Below are 13,771 nucleotides of genomic sequence, written 5' to 3'. Positions count from 1 at the left end.
TTATGCCTTCATTTGAAAACCAGATACAGAACACATAATTTCTGAGGAAAAAGAAAACATTTCATAAGGCTGTTTTAAGAATAAATTTGAATAAACTAAGTAGTTTGTATGCATTCAAATAATTAGACATACTACAACATATAATTTAATAACAATAAAACATATTGTGAAAGAAAATAAAACATCCACTTATGAAAGTGGATAAAGATTTTAAATTTCTTGAAGTATTTAACAACCTAGAATAAATGAATAGAAATTATGATTCTGTCTGAGCTATGCGTTTTAAAACGAACACGCACTAGTGTAAACTGAAAACTATTTGAGCTTTATTAAAATTATTTGTACTGATTTATTGTGTTGGCTATATTTTGTTCCTTTGTGCAGTGGCTCAGGAGATGAGTCTTTGAGTCTGTATACATGTCAACAAGCTGAAAAAAATAAAACCAAAGTTTTTTGAGATAATGTAATCTTGTTAAAACGGTTTTCATAAAATTGGTATCGAAAAAGTACTGTTCAGGAACCGGTATTGAACTCAAGGTATCGGTATCGAACATTTCTGAACGATACCCAGCCCTAGTGGTGCATCCCTTCTGTTATAGAGCACAGATGACCTGCCACTTGCTCCATGTACATAAGTGTAAAGGCCTACCTCTCATATAATGTTGCGGCATCAACATAAGTGTAAAGACACTACTTCATCATAATATTCACATTATGAATATTACTAGTCAAGGAACATTGACATTTTACAACATTTTTGTACACAAAATATGCTATACAGAGACTTGGTGTACATTTTCTGGCGATAAGACAGACAGCTTAAACTAATTGAAAGAAAAATCAAGCCTACTACCTCTAGCATTTTTTCTACATTTTCATAATGTTGAATAATTTTATATTAGGAGTAGGAGGCACATGCCATTATCATGCACATCTCGTCAATAAAGCCGGTTCTGTGATTAGCAAATCTCCATCATGTGCATTCATATGGGGCGGCATTTAGGCAAGATATTTTGAAGAATGTTGGCAATCAAACAGGTGACCTTTGCATGCACCTTTTTATGTTCCACAGCAAAAAAGAAAGTAAAGTTATTCAGGTTTGGAATGACATGAGGGTGGGCAAATGTTTAAGGATTAGTTTTCATTTTTGGGTGAACAATTCCTTTAATATGTATACATATGCAAAGAGAGGCCAAGTGAATGTGAAGAGACAGTACTTTAGTAACCCACATAACTTCTGAATCAAGCTCTAATGAAAACTGTCCATACAGCTGGCATCAGTCAGTCAAACACGCAAGCCTGCTGTTACAGCACTAAACAAAAATATCCATTATATACAACCCACTCAAGACAAAGCAGAACTGCTACTTTCAATAAATGTACTATCAACTGGGATATCCACTGTAGTAGCATTGTTATGAAACCAAACAACTGCATAAGAAATGATTATTGATTTCAAATATGGTTAGGATACTTAACATCCATTAGTGAATTTACAATCATTGCATATCAAAGACAAGGTGCCTGAATGCTGAGCTATTGCTTTTACTGATCCACCCATAAAGCCAACTCCGAAATATTCCACAATCTCTGGCTATCAAAACACAGCTGGCAGATTCCATTAAGATGCAAAGCAATAGACCTACTAGCCATGTAAAATATAACCAGCAAAGATGAAGTTTTTACCTTATAACAAAGATACAGTGACAAAATACTTGTGTCTTATTTAAAGCGAAGTTAAGACCAATGAATAGCCAAATTCAGGCTACAGCTAAAGATTATAAATCTACATCATTAAAAAAAAAATTCAGGGATGTTAAGTTTTTTTATAATGTTATTGAAAGACTTTTTCATGCTAAACATTTATTTGATTAAAAATCCAGACTCTTTTCTATTTTAAAATGTAATTTATTCCTGTGATGGCAAAGCTGAATTTTTAGCATTAATTTCACCAGTTTTCAGTGTCACATGATCATTCACAAACCATTCTAATGTGGCGATTTGGAGCTAAATAAATATTTCTTATGCTCAATGTTGAAAACAGTTGTGCTGCTTAAAGGGGTCATATGACGATACTAAAAATAACATTATTTTGTGTATTTGGTGTAATGCAATGAGTTTACGCAGTTTAAGGTTCAAAAACACATGACCATACATTATTGTTGCTTCTCGCTGCCCTGCCTTTCTGAAACAAGTCAATTTTTACAAAGCTCATCGTTCTGAAAAGTGAGGTGTGCTCTGATTGGCCAGCTGTCCAGTGCATTGTGATTGGCCGAATACCTCAAGCGTGTGACAAATGTTACAGCTCTTAAACCCCGTTCACACCAAGAATGATAACTATAAAAAGACATTAGCATTCACACAAGCGGATGATATCTTCCGTTTATTCTAAATGCATGCTTGTCTGCTGCTTTAAATTCTCAAACTCTTTATAGCAGGATGGATTCTGATTGGGTGTCAATGTTTGTATCATTGATCAGCTGTAAAAAATAGTTCTGAAAGGGATTCCAATTATATAATTTCGCTGTGCCTTTATCGTTGTAGCTGTGGTGTGGTAAATATTATTCTTTAATATTGAGAACGATTTTTAGAATTATATCTTTATCGTTATCTTTATAGTTAACATCCTAGGTGTGAACGGGTCTTTACCATATTTGGAAACACACAGCGTCACCACGGCATGGTGGCGGTGGCAACAATACTACAGCGAAAATAAAAGTCAACACAGTGACAGATTTGTGGGGGTGTGTTTTAATGAGGCGTTTTGGGAAGGTGTGGCCAAGTCTTAACTTTTATAAAATCTCTTTGGGTTTGAGACTTTAGTCCTTGGAGCTTTACGGATCTTATGTGCACGAACAGCTTGTAACACTCCAAAGACAAAGGGAAACTTGAAATCGCATCATATGGCCCCAAAGTGCAAATAGTGCAAATATCATTTTCTTAGCAATAGATACTATCTACACTAAGTGCAAATAGCAATGGATTCCATTTACACCAAGTGAAAATAGCAGTATTTTTAACGATATTCCATTTACACTGTTAAAATAGCAAGATTTTCTGCTATTTACACTATTTATTGCAAATAGTGGCAATTATCTGCACCTCAGTATTGTAGTACATTATAAAATAGTACGCAATAACATATTGAGTGTTAATTATAATTTTAATTCAAATTATTAAACGGATGCCACCTTATTGGGACAATAAAGCCCTCCCTACACCTACCCAATACTTATTTTCAACTTTTTGATTATTTCCATTTTTATTGAAAATAAATGCCTTTCTGATGCGATATGAGATTTGAAAAGGCAGAAAAAAAAAGTTTGATAAAAGGCGGCTCGAACTCAGGTCGATCGCATCAAAAAACATGCGCCTTATTACTGAATGGTAGTGCACGTTGCATGCATTTTTTAAGCCAGGCCTAACTAAAGCTTCACGTCAGACATTCAGCACAAACAAGCGTGCACGCCCTCTCACACGCAGGGAAGTGGTCAGGAAAGAGTTAATCCTGAGTCATTCTGAACACCACCCTGCCAAACCCATAAAACATACAAATACTCTCAGATATAGGAAACATCTTCCATGTATTCATACTGTTGTGGTCCTCATGCACCACCTATTTAGGCCTCTTGACATTAATCCCTTGACATTAGCCTGTGAGCTGGAGAGCTGGTTCAGCGGTGACACCGTGATGACAGCAAGAAGAGGGTGATCCACAGGACCTGATTGTGATCCACACACATATTAAGAGCATGCCAAGAAAATTAAGAGTGCTACCTGTGACTGTCATAATGATGATGCATATTTAAACACCATTTTATACAATAATCTACATAATACGCTCAATCCAACCACCATGAGAACAACACCTAAAAGGTGTATACAACAATTCTTAGCTGTTAAACATCTTTCCAACACTTCTGTCTTCTGTCATGTAATGATGACACCAACCAAAATTAATTCAAACACTCAGCAGCCACTTAAAGTGATTCCTACAAAAATTAATTATGTCACCATTTACTCACCCTCATGGCATTTCAAACTCATATGACTTAGTTTGTGTTTGCAGAAAACAAAAGACAATATTTTAAAGAACTGTTTTTGCCCACGCAATAAAAATTCAATGGGGTGCAAAATGACACCAGACTCCTTTGAATTGTATCACTTGGACAGTTCTTGAAGTCATACAGAGGTTTGTAATGATATAAAAGGCAAGTAAATTAAATAATTTTCACTTTCACTAACTTCCACAAGTGTGCAGCCTCAGTGTCCAAATATTTTCCCACAGTGCTAGCCATTACAAGAGATCTGCATGGCAGTCTTGTGCTTCGGTTTCCGCCAATACTTCTGTGCCTGTCACAGATCTGGACGGACTTTAAGGAAGCCACTGAGGAAACAAAGGGGTCCCCTCATCTGCTTTTATTACACTGTCAATCCTCCAACCTACCCACTCATGCAAATCCATCCTTTAGCAATCACCATCAGATGAACAACTGCAAACTCAGCACGCACTCTGAACAGCAGGCTGGGTCAAAGTTTCACACAGTGTTCAATCATGATAAAGAAAAGAGCGTTCACTGCTGTCGTCATTTGGTCATGTCTACAGTCGTACCGATCGGGTTAACAAATAATGACCAATGCCCTTTATCTACAGTTATAATCAGACCTTTATCTACAGTTATAATCAGACCTCTAATCTCTCTTCAGATGAACTCCGTGTCAAAGTTTGAGTTACTCCAACAAAAATGTTCTTCACTGTCTCTTTTGAACAATTTAATGCATGCTCCTTATTGAAATCATTTTTTTTTAATTAAAAATAAATCTGATCACAAACTTTTGAATCCAAGTGCATCTGAGAATACAATCTGAAATTCTCAAACGAAGTTATGACTAACCCCTAGTCAAATTCAGTCAAAATAAAAGCTGTCCTAGAGAAGATATGAAACATGACTTGCAAAAGAGAGCAAGACGCCACTAAACTATACATTTTAAAGTATATATCCATAATACTTTAACATGAGAAGATTTGCTGCATCATACTTTTTAACTCTTACTTTTACAAAATGTATTAGAGATAAAGAACTAAACATGAATATGCATCAAAAATTAGGTAATGGAAGAACATAAGTAGTTTACTGGCTAACTTTTTGGCCACCATTCAACTTTTGAAGCCAGACATATAATGTCAAACTGTCAACTATTGTGAAGGACTCCAAATTTATATTCACAAACTTAAGTTTTTGCTACTCCCAATATCACTTTGCAGACATCTTACAACACTATCTGAAGTATGAATCACATTATGTTGCATTAAAGCAAAAATCAGCTGTGCAAATAATATAAATAAATAATTTAAATTAGGAGGCCTTACAAGAGCTCAACTGATCGACACAATTTCAGCATGCATCTCAGGCCGTCCCTGCAAACACCCAGCAAAGCAAAATTAACCAACTATGGCAAGCATGAAACCAAGGCTAAATGTAAGCCAGCACACTGTAGGTTAAAAGGACAAATGAAGCGTTAAATGTGAGTGAGACGAGTTTCAAACATGTCAGAGAAACAGAAGGAGAGCTGACAGGAGCCGAGGTGATTACACAATGCACTGAATTCTTACTAACAGTGAAGACTAGCCGATGGGATTAGCGTTATTTCTGACGCGCGCTTGTTTGTCTGTCGTCGCTACCGGACAAACAAACGTAATAAAACTCGGAACCCACACACAATAACAACAACATTGTTTCTTTGTTGTATCCAAACGGAAAGTGGGCGGTAATGTCAGTCTAATATCGTTATAGCCGCGCTTGTGTGTCAGCTCGCTCGTTACACAACAAGCCTCATACTTAGCAATGAAATCACGCGCTGGTTAGCTTAGCATGAGCTCTCGTCGAGCAAACCCGAGGCCCACACGTCCCCATACTTACATTTCCAGATGTACTGCGGATGTCAGCGCTCGTTCCCACTTCGGTCTCTCGGTTGCGGGTATTTTCAGAGTCGGTAAGCTTGTCGCTTCCTTTAAAAACAATCAGGGTGACTTCACGTGAGAAGCGATCATTCCGTTTTCGGTGCGTCTCTGCTTTGATCGCGTGAATTTTTGCGCATGTTTGACGCCAACGCAGATGCCCCTGAACAAATCTGTCGACTTATTGACTAAATCTGTCTAAGTTTCGTATCAGTATGGGATCATGGTGTGGGATAAATCATTACATAGATCCGAATAATCAGCTTCTGTAGGGAGGCCAAGATATCCTTCGGTTCAGAGTCTTGTGGGTCTTGATGAAGGGGAGGGATACTTTCTTCAAGTGGCTCGATGATTGGCCAAAACTCTACGAGGCGTGTTTGCTAATTGGATTATTTTGCTGACAGCTAAAACTACAGATGGCCAATCCCACGATTTTATTGGCTTTCGTCTTGTCATTTTACCGTCATAAGGCTTGAACAGTAGTTTGGCATGCTGAGTGTTTCCATCAATCTCGGCGATCACAGTTTAATTACAGTAATAAACCAACATTAAAACGGAAACGGAACATTATTTAGTAATTTAACGGTTGGTTAGTAATATGTAATCCATTAGTGTATATATTTATTAATTAAGAACAGTGAGGTATGGTATTTGTTTAAATTAGTAGCTTATATAAATATATTTTTATATTATATATTATATAATTTATTTATATATTTATGTATGTGTATATATATATATATTTTTTTGAACAGTAAGATTTTTAATGTTTTTTTAAAGACGTCTCTTCTGCTCACCAAGCCTGCATTTATTTGATCCAAAGAATAGAAAGATCAGAAGAACAGCATTTATCTGAAATAGAAATCTCTAGTAACATTACAAGTAACTTTAATCATATTAATAACATAACATAAAATATATTCAGATAGAAAGCAGTTATTTGAAATAGTAAAAATATTTCACAATATTTTCTTATACCGATTTTCCTGTATTTTGGATCAAATAAATTCAGGTGTGTTTGTGTTTTTAATGAATATTTGAATAAATATTTTTAATTAATATGTGTTGATTTTCAACAGTAAAAAGTAAAGTTCTCTGACTTAAATGAAATATAAAATCAAACTAAACAATCTTCCTCACATAGCACATTTGTTTTTCATTGCACAGATTTGTAACACCATCTAGGTGTATAGAGATCTAAAGTTAACCAAATATGTCTAAATATATGTACGTTCCCTTTTAGTGGAACACAGATTCTCTGAAATGGAAGCATTTTGAAGATCTTCTCAAACAAATCAAAGAGGGTTTATTCTTGGTCCAACTAAGTAAAATGTATTTTTGGCCAATAAATAGCAACTTTTGAGCTAAATTAATGCCATATGGGGTAAGTGTCAGATTGCTATGTCAATCCTAAAGAGCCATGATTCCAAGGTATAACTAGGGTGACCAGACGTCCCGAAAAATTCGGGACAGTCCCGAAATCTAAGCTGCTGTCCCGAATCCCGAATCCCGCTCTAATTGTCCCGAAAATTATACTGAAGCAAAATCTTAAATAGTTATTGTCTGATAAAACATAAAAAACTGTCCGTGGAGCGAGGTTGAGTCATCCTGCAGCCTGGCAACCAGCCCCCGCCGGCTGGTCATTGGCTGCAGCATCTTGTTTTTTTTTTTTTTTTTGGTTCATTAACTTCAGTTTGAAGTATAAAAATAGCCTAACATTACTTCTATATTATATAAAATTATATGTATATGTAGGCTACTTATATTAATAAAAACATGATTGGTTCAGTCACTTTCGTTTGAAATTCATTATCTTTATTATTCATTATTCATTACCCCCCAGGTTTACATGCATCCAAGGTAAAAAAAAAAAAAAAAAAAAACTGTTTAGTTTTCTAAAAAAAAATTGCTTTCATTTTACCTCATTTCTAAATGATTCCTAAACGACTCGTGCAAAACAGTTCAAAGAATCAGTCTCTCTAAGCCCCTCCTTTCCGTGAGCACTCGCTGCTGTGATTGGTCAGATGGGGCAGTCCTTTGTGATTGGTCTACCGCGTACAGCGCGAATGACAGCCCATGGGTGGATATTATGCAAATGTGTAACTTCGTAACGTACAGCCGTAACAGAATAAGATTCGAATTCCTGACGACTCGTTTAGTCGATTGCAACTCGACTCTTTTTTTTTTTTTTTTTTTGATAGACAACAACTTTATATATCGTGCACTTTCGGCTTCACAACTTTGCAGAAAGTTTATGTTCACATACTGCTACATGACACACTGCATGAAAGATAATATGCGAAAAGGCATAATAGGGGCACTTTAACAGTAGTAGGTGTCATATGCTCTATTATGAATCTTTTATAGAGTTTTGTAAGGACAGACCACCATTGGCTGCTTGACAGCACCATCAAGTGGTCACCGGCAGCCGTTCTTGTTGCTGCAAAAAAAAATATTTTCTTCCTCAGTGATCTTGTTGTTTTCCAGTACAAATGTCTAAATATTTTAAAACACGATACACTAACGTGATAAGAAAAGTTACTTAGATATAGCAAGTGTGATTTGGAGCTGGTTGGAGCTAAACTCTGCAGAGCTGTGGCCCTCCAGAAATTGAGTCTGAGACCACTGCCCTGTAGGGACATAGCGATGGTAAATAATACAGTACAATCAGATGGAAGGAAAAAAATATATTTCAGTGCTTTTGCATTTTCCTGAGAAACTTTGCATTTGCTCACAAAACCTTTGTGATGAAAATAAAATTGCTTTGCGAAGGGAATAACTATTTCAGTGTTTTTGTGAGCTGGTGAGATAAAGCAAAAGCATTTTTCTTCCCATCTCGTATTTTTTTCTATCAACCTGTTCCCTTATGGCAGTAGTATCAAGCTTAGTTGTTGGTTTTTACTGGAGTTTAGCTCCAATGCTAATTAAATAGACCTGAACCAGAAGGTCTTTAGGATTACTAGGAACTTCCAGGCTGGTGTTTTGGAGCTGGTTGGAGCTAAACTCTGTTCAAGTTCAAGTTTATTTGTATAGCGCTTTTTACGATACAAATCATTGCAAAGCAGCTCTACAGGAAATTAAGTTTCCACAATATATTTATATATTGCAGAACCTTAATATATTTAACTTATGGCAAAATTTGGTAATTCTGTATGTTGTCTGAGCATTGGCATCCTCTGAGGTCCTCTGAGGGGTTGGCATTATCTTTTCTCAGGTGTTCGGTCATCTCAGATCATTTAAGGGTTGGATCCAGACTGAAGCTTCTGTAATTCCTAGTTACCACTAGTTATGGGATGTTAATCCCGTGGCAGAAACAGAGAAACAAATAGAGACATAATTAGCGTAGCTGCTGTTCCATCTAAGCAAAAATTATTTGTTCAACCCAAGCTAAAGAATAATAATAATGTACATTTGATCAGATATAACTGCAGTACAAGATTATAAGATGCATTATGTGAATGCTTGGCTAAAGAGATGTGTCTTTAATCTAGATTTAAACAGAGAGTGTGTCTGAACCCTGAACGTTATCAGGAAGGCTATTCCAGAGTTTGGGATCCAAATGTGAAAAAGCTCCACCTCCTTTAGTGGACTTTGCTATCCTAGGTACTACCAAAAGAGTTTTGCGACCTTAGGGAGCGGGTTGGATTGTATCGTGGTAGAAGACAAGTTAGGTACGCAGGAGCTGAACCATTTAGGGCCTTATAGGCAAGTAATAATATTTTGTAAATGATACAGAACTTAATAGGTAGCCAGTGCAGAGACTGTAAAATTAGGGTAATATGATCATATTTTCTTGACCTGGTAAGAACTCTAGCCGCTGCATTTTGGACTATCTGTAGCTTGTTTATTGAAGATGCAGGACAACCAGCTAGCAGTGCATTACAATAGTCCAGTCTAGAGGTCATGAATGCATGAACTAGCTTTTCTGCATCAGAAACAGGTAGCATGTTTCGAAGCTTGGCAATGTTTCTAAGATGGAAGAATGCTGTTTTTGTAACATGGGAAATATGATTTTCAAAGGACAAGTTGCTGTCTAATATAACACCCAGATTTTTGACTTTAGAGGACGTAACAGTGCATCCGTCTAGTTGTAAATTGTAATCCAAGAGATTCTGTGTAATGTTTTTTGGTCCAATAAGTAATATCTCTGTTTTATCTGAATTTAATAGGAGGAAAGTATTGGTCATCCGATCTTTTAAATTTTTTACACAATCTATTAGCTTAGTTTAGAAGTTTCATCTGGTCTTGTTGAGATATATAGTTGAGTATCATCAGCATAACAATGAAAACTAATCCTGTATTTTCTAATAATATTACCAAGAGGCAACATGTATATTGAAAATAGCAGAGGACCTAGGACAGATCCTTGTGGTACTCCATACTTTACTGGTGATAATTTAGATGACTCCCCATTTAAATGAACAAAGTGGTAACGATCGGACAGGTAGGATCTAAACCATCTTAAAGCCTGCCCTTGAATAACAGTATAGTTTTGTAATCGATCTATGAGTATGTCATGGTCTATAGTGTCGAACGCAGCACTAAGATCAAGTAATACTAGCAATGAGATGCAGCCTTGGTCTGAAGCAAGAAGCAAGTCATTTGTAATTTTAACAAGTGCAGTTTCTGTACTATGGTGAGGCCTGAAACCTGACTGAAATTCTTCATAGAGATCACTTTTTTGCAAGAAGGAGCACAATTGAGCAGACACAACTTTTTTTGAAAATTTTAGACATAAACGGAAGATTTGAAATGGGTCTGTAATTTGCCAGTTCATTTGAATCTAGTTGTGGTTTCTTAATAAGAGGCTTAATAACTGCCAGCTGGAGTGATTTTGGGACGTGATCTAAAGATAACGATGAGTTAATAATATTGAGAAGCGGTTCTTCTGCTACAGGTAACAACTCTTTCAGTAGTTTAGTGGGTACAGGATCTGATAAACATGTTGTTGGTTTAGATGCGCTGATAAGTTTATTTAGCTCTTCCTGACCTATAGTTGTAAAGCACTGCAACTTTTTTTTTTGGGTGCGATGAATGAAGCTGAAATACTAGACGCAGTAGAATCTAAATTTGATATTGTATTTCTGATGTTATCTATTTTATCAGTAAAGAAATTCATAAAGTCATTACTATTAAACTGTGAGGGAATATTTAGATCGGGTGGCGTCTGTTTATTTGTTAATCTAGCCACTGTGCTAAATAAGAACCTTGGATTGTTTTGGTTATTATCTATGAGTTTGCGGATATGCTCTGCCCTGGCAGCTTTTAGAGCCTGTCTATATCTGGACATACTGTTTTTCCATTTGCGCTCAAGATTACGAGTTTATTTCTTGAGAGAATGGGTATAACTGTTGTACCATGGCGCAGTACGTTTTTCTCTAACCTTTTTCAATTTTAGGGGGGCAACAGCTTCTAATGTATTAGAGAAGATAGTGCCCATGTTGCTAGTCATTTCGTCTAGTTCATGCGTATTTATGGGTACACAGAGCAGTTGAGATAAATCAGGCAGGTTATTTGTGAATCTGTCTTTGGTGGCTGGAACAATAGTTCTGCCCGGACGATAACGTGGAGCCATATAATTAATATCAGTAATACGCAGCATGCACGATACAAGGAAATGATCAGTAACATTGTCACTTTGAGGTACGATATCTATATCAGTAAGATCAAGTCCATGCGATATAATTAAATCTAGCGTATGATTAAAACGATGAGTGGGCCCGGTGACGTTTTGCTTGACTCCAAAAGAGTTTATTAGGTCAGTAAATGCAAGTCCTAACGCATCATTTGTATTATCAACGTGAATGTTAAAATCTCCGACAATTAGCACTTTATCAACATTAACTAATAGATCTGAGAGGAAATCTGCAAATTCTTTTAGGAAATCTGTATATGGCCCTGGCGGTCTATACACAGTAGCCAGAGCAAGAGATAGGAGAGATTTATTTTGCATATCTAGCAGTGTAACTTTAAGCAGAAGTATTTCGAATGAGTTAAACCTCCTGTATCCTGTTTTCTGAGTAACATTGAGAATATCACTATATATTGTTGCCACACCGCCGCTACGACCAGTCTGACGGGGCTCATGTTTATAACAGTAGCTTGCTGGAGTAGACTCATTTAGACCAAAATATTAATTTGGTTTAATCCAGGTTTCAGTCAGGCAGAGTACATCAAAATTATTATCTGTGATCATTTCATTTACAATAACTGCTTTGGGTTCACACGTTATAGAAACAAAAAATTATAGTGTATAAAATAGTTTTTAAGATAGAAAATAAACGATAAAGAATCAACTTCATGGAGCTCAAATTTAAAACACGCAGTCACAAATCACTGTGAATAGTGGCCCTCCAGGAGCAGATTTTTGACACATATGCCTTAAAGGCTCCATAGTTTTCTGAAAAAATCTTAATTGAATGACTTATGGTGAAAAGTGAAAACAAAAACATATCTGCCAAAATCAAGTTTATTTTTACTTACCCCAATGGCAGACATTTTGTCTTGTTTTACAGTTTTTTCAAAATGCTTATAACTTTTTTAAACAATGGCTCCATTTCTCAAAACTCTACACACAAAACAACAAAACACACACACAACATACAAAATGTCACACACATCTTGCAAAAGCAAACACTTCTTTGAAAACTGTTTGAACTTTTCTAAAAAATTTATTTTTGTATAGTAACTCTACACACAAACATAAAATAATTAGCCACATACATGCCAAACTACACACAGATGTGAAAAATGTAAAGCACTACTCTCGTGCGTCCTTTGCTTGTTCAGAGTGCAGAGAAGAACAGGAGTTTGTCACATACTGAACATACACATGTACATTGTATATGTATGACTGATACATTTTACAGTTACACAACTGAACTGAATCAATACTGAACTGACCTGAGCTGTAGAATGACATTATTGACTTGTTAGAGCTGCTTTACAGCAGAATATGAATTTGATACTATTGTGAAGCTGCTGTGAAAAAATCTATATTGTATAAAGCACATTAGAAATGAAGTTGACTTTCTGATTTGGCTTGTATGCATGTTCAGGATAGATAGATAGATAGATAGATAGATAGATAGATAGATAGATAGATAGATAGATAGATAGATAGATAGATAGATAGATAGATAGATAGATAGATAGATAGATAGATAGATAGATAGATAGATAGATAGATAGATAGATAGATAGATAGATGTGTGCGTGCGTGCGTGCGTGCTTGCGTGCATATAAGCCAAGTCAGATTTATCTATAAAGCACTTTGTACAATATAGATACAATGTAAACAGTACTTTAATGGGTAAAAATAATTTATTTCTAAAAAAAAAATTGATTACTAAGTGAAGAAATGCAAGAGTTTTCACACATAATCACTGTGTGGGTCATTAGTAAATGAGTGCGGCATTAAAATGGCAGTGTTTCCTAAATTAAACAAAAGAGCTGTTAGTGTCGAATGATGTGTGTAATGTAGAGAACTGTGTTTAGAGCTTTGCAAAAGTTTGTTTTACAATATCAAACTGAGCATGTAATGTGCTTACAGTTTTGCAGACTTGGTCTAAAGATTAGGTATATGAGTGAATGGTTCCACTAAGTGGGCCTCAAGTATCACTTTTAGAGTCTAAGCAATTTTTAAAAACTGTAAGCGTAAGGTCACTTCATTTTGATATATTCATCAGAAACACAACTTGTGATCTTTTGTCATTTTGATTCTCAAGTAACTGTATCATGATTTAAAAGTGTTTCAGCATTTGTACTGGTAAATAAGACAAAAATACTAAGTGTTTTTATTTATTTATTTTT

At 35.8% G+C, this 13,771-nt stretch overlaps 1 protein-coding gene across 2 annotated transcripts in view; it reads right to left on the bottom strand.

Moving 5' to 3' along the window:
• LOC306851938 (protein phosphatase 1B-like) overlaps positions 1 to 6,301 on the bottom strand; it is a 30,245-nt gene extending 23,944 nt beyond the window's left edge. The window contains exon 1 of one of the 2 annotated variants that reach the window (XM_079388462.1): positions 5,922 to 6,301. The gene's annotated coding sequence lies outside the window, so the exon portion shown is untranslated. The remainder of the gene's footprint in view (positions 1 to 5,921) is intronic. The other variant, XM_079388461.1, reaches the window with a different exon arrangement.
• Positions 6,302 to 13,771: the final 7,470 nt, after the last annotated feature.

This window comes from Barbus barbus (genome assembly GCF_936440315.1).
Source record: "Barbus barbus genome assembly, chromosome: 32".
NCBI classification, from domain to species: Eukaryota; Metazoa; Chordata; class Actinopteri; order Cypriniformes; family Cyprinidae; genus Barbus; species Barbus barbus.
This window is presented reverse-complemented; position numbering and strand designations above follow the sequence as displayed.